Here is a 3,557-nt window from a genome sequence, read left to right on the forward strand (position 1 = left end):
GGCCTGCTACTCTGTGCTACGCCTGTGCTTACCTTCCTCCTGAAGACCTGGTCCCTCTCGGTAGGGTAACAAGGGAACGTGTTCAGTGCAGACCAGTGAGTAAGCACAAGCCCGCCTTGTTTCAGTGCCTATGCTTAAACTGCCCCCTGGCTGAACACCATATATATACGCCATATATAGGGCCCTTAAATTTGCCCCTAGATTTTCCTTGAGGAACTGTATAGTTTTAGGTTTCACATTTAAGTCTTTGGTCCATCTGGAGTTCGTTTTTGTGTATGGTGTGTGGTACAGATCTTGTTACAACAGTCCATTCTATCTTGCAACTCTCTTAACTTCCTCACCATTCAGAAGTTCTGTGATTACACAGTCTTTTCCCTCTTTGTTTGTAGTTGTCCATCAGTTTTAAAAGTTAGTTTTGCCAAGTGAAGAATCTGAAGTTGACAATTCCTTTCTAATTCTTAAAAATGTAATGCCCCTTCTTTCTGACATCCATGTCTTTAGTTTATTTTCTGTCATTTAAATAGGGGTTCCCCTATAGATGATGTGTCATTTCTTAAATTATTATTATTTTGTGTTTAGTTTTCAGAAGTTTGATTATAATGTGTTTTGGCATAGATTTCTATTATTTTGACATGGATTTCTATTCTTTTATCCTATTTGAGGTTCACTCATTTCTTAAATCTGTATGTTCATATCAAGTTTGGGAACTTTACAGCCATTATATGTCTGAATACTCTTTCAACCCCACTCTTTCTATTTTCCTTCAATGATACAAATGGATTTCAATGACAAAAATGTTTGATTTTTTAAATTATTGTCCCCAATTTTTTTTTCTGAATGTATTTTCTCTGTGTTTTTCAAAGTCTGTAAAGTCTATTAATCTCCCCTCAAATTCATTCTTTCCTCTACTGTGTCCAATTTACCATCGAACTCATCCCAAAAGTGTTTTCCCTTAAATTTTGTTACTGTATTTTTCAGTTCTATAATTTCATTTGCTTCTCTTTCTAACTTCTTTATAACGTATAACTCTTTAAAACTTTATAACTTATTTGCTGTGATGTTCTATTTTCATTTGTTTCAAGAGAATTTGTAATTGCTGGTGCAAGTACTTTTATAATGACTGCCTTACAATCCTTTTCAGAATATATCAACATCTGATTCAACTTGATGTTGGCATCAGTTGATTGCCTGTTTTCATTAATGTTGTAATCTTCCTAGTTCTTGATACAATAGGTGCTTTGTGGTTGCATCCTGGACATTCTAGGTACTAAATTAAGAGACCTTAAGCCTTATTTAAATCTTTTATTTCAGTGGGCAGTCATTCTAAGTTTACCATTCACAACTATTTTGTGGGCTGTGGTTCCAATGACAATTTAATTTTCAGAACCTTTCCAGTGCTATTTGGTCTACTTGGTTTATCTGGTGCTGCTGGCTTCTCCCTGGTCCTTGCTGATGCTGCATCAGAGAACGGTTTCCCCCAGGCCACCTGCTGTGTGAAGGTGGTAAAAGGAAGTGTTAAGCCTGTGGGAACAAAGAGGATTCCTGGGTTTGGAAATTGTGGCATAATTCCTTTGCCAGTGTTCTCTGGCTACTTAGTGTCTCTTGTGGAAAAGGAAATTTTCAGACCTAAAGAGAGAGAGAGAGAGGCAGTTTGGTACTATTAAAAGGCTTTGGTACATTAGGCACTTGTTGTGGAAGAATTCCCCTTTTCAGTGACTCCTGGAAGTGTGCTTCTTCTCAGGGGAGCCTCAGGCCCAGCAAGGAAAAAGCACTTCTCCTAGACCCTCATTGTTAGTGAGGTTCTCTATTGATCCTGCTGCCAGTGCTGCTGGAACAGTGTTGGTGAGATTTCTGTTTGATCTGGAGGAGGAATGAGCCTACCTGTGTCACTTTCTATTGTTAAGTTGAAGGTCAGGCCACATCAGGCCTAGGCCCTCTTCTGCTATTGGGTGGGATATTGTTGGATATTGCTAAATTGTTCATTCAGTTCTAGGATGCCTAATCTTTTGACATTCCTCTTTCCACCTTCCAGAGATCACCTTTGAGTGTCTCACGCATTATTTCTAGGGTTTATAGTTACAATTATTAGGGAGGATCAGAGAGAGACAAGTCTACATGATCTTGATTAAACCAGAAGTTCCGATATACTTTTTCAAAGTAGAACAGAAAAAATAAAGACAAGAATACAAAACACTGAAATAGGAAACAAACATAAAAAGAGAAAATTAACAAAGCTAGAAATTGGTTCTTTCATAAGAATAAAGTAATTGACAAAAACCTGGAAAAACTGATGAAGAACAGAGAAAGCATAAATTACCAGAATCAGGAATGAAGGTGGTACATCACTACAGTATCCACAAGATAAAATAATAATAATTTGAATATATTATGGGCAACTCTATGCTAATAAATTTGAAAATATAAGGAACATGGACAAATTCCTTGAAAAATATGACTTGCCTAAATTAATTTCTTTCCAGCAACTCTGTGATGCACTTTGCATTTTTGCCAAAAATCTCTACACTATTAATCAAGGTTATTACATTTCTTTTTGTGAATGAAAAGGCACTTCATTACAGGAGAGCCTGTCCTGCACATACATGTATCTTTTGGCCACTGATGATGTATCTCATTGCAAAAAGGGCATGGAGTCAGCATCTACTGACCTCCTCTAACTTCACAAGAGGAAGACAGAACCACCATCAGCAGCAGCCCAAGGCTTATTCCTGTGAGGCCAGACATGCTGCTACCCTCCAGCCTTTTACCAATTCTGACACCAGTCTTTCCTCCCACAGCACTCACTACTTCTCTGCTGGGTTCAATAATTTGTTGCAGTGGCCACACAGAACTCACAGACAATACTCATGATTATAGAGTTTATTAGGGAAGCAACAGATTATGATTCAGGTTCAGGAATGTGCTCAGGATACAATTCTTTGACCAGGACAGTCTCCCCTCTTCTGTGCCCCCAGGCATGCCTCTTTGGCCTTTGGCCTCTCAGTCTGGCCTCTGCTCTGCTCCAGCAAGTGTTACAAAGCTCTTTTAGCTCTGCGGATAGGTATACCTACATGCACCCCACTCCATCAGCAAGCCACCTGCCCAAAGGCACTCAGCTTTCTCGTTCCATGGTCTGGAAAGCCTGCTGCTATGTGTCCTGCCTCTTGGCTCCACTGCTACCATGAAAGCACGTAAGCCATGCCTTTATCTCCCCCCCCCCATTTCAAATAGCCAATTTCCAATTTGCCCATCCCTATCAAACTAGCACTATGAGGAGACAAGCATATGTTCCTTTCACGCTGAAGAATTTTTTGTTCCGGTTGGAAGTTTGAGCATCTACATCCATAAATAAGCAGAGTCTAGCCCAGAACAAGCCATTCAAATTGCAGCAACTTAACACCAGCTCAGTGTCAAATATATTCCTCTTCATTTGGTCGAGTTCTGGTCAGCTCAGCCTTAGCCATCCCACCTAGGTCATGGGTACCAGCTTCAGGTTTGGAAGTCAGACTCCTCCCTTCACTTCAGACCAGTCAGCACCTTCTCTCTCTCATCCCTAGTCC

Source organism: Orycteropus afer, unplaced genomic scaffold (genome assembly GCF_000298275.1).
Source record: "Orycteropus afer afer isolate SDZICR_OR568_19922 unplaced genomic scaffold, OryAfe1.0 scaffold00088, whole genome shotgun sequence".
Lineage (NCBI taxonomy): Eukaryota > Metazoa > Chordata > Mammalia > Tubulidentata > Orycteropodidae > Orycteropus > Orycteropus afer.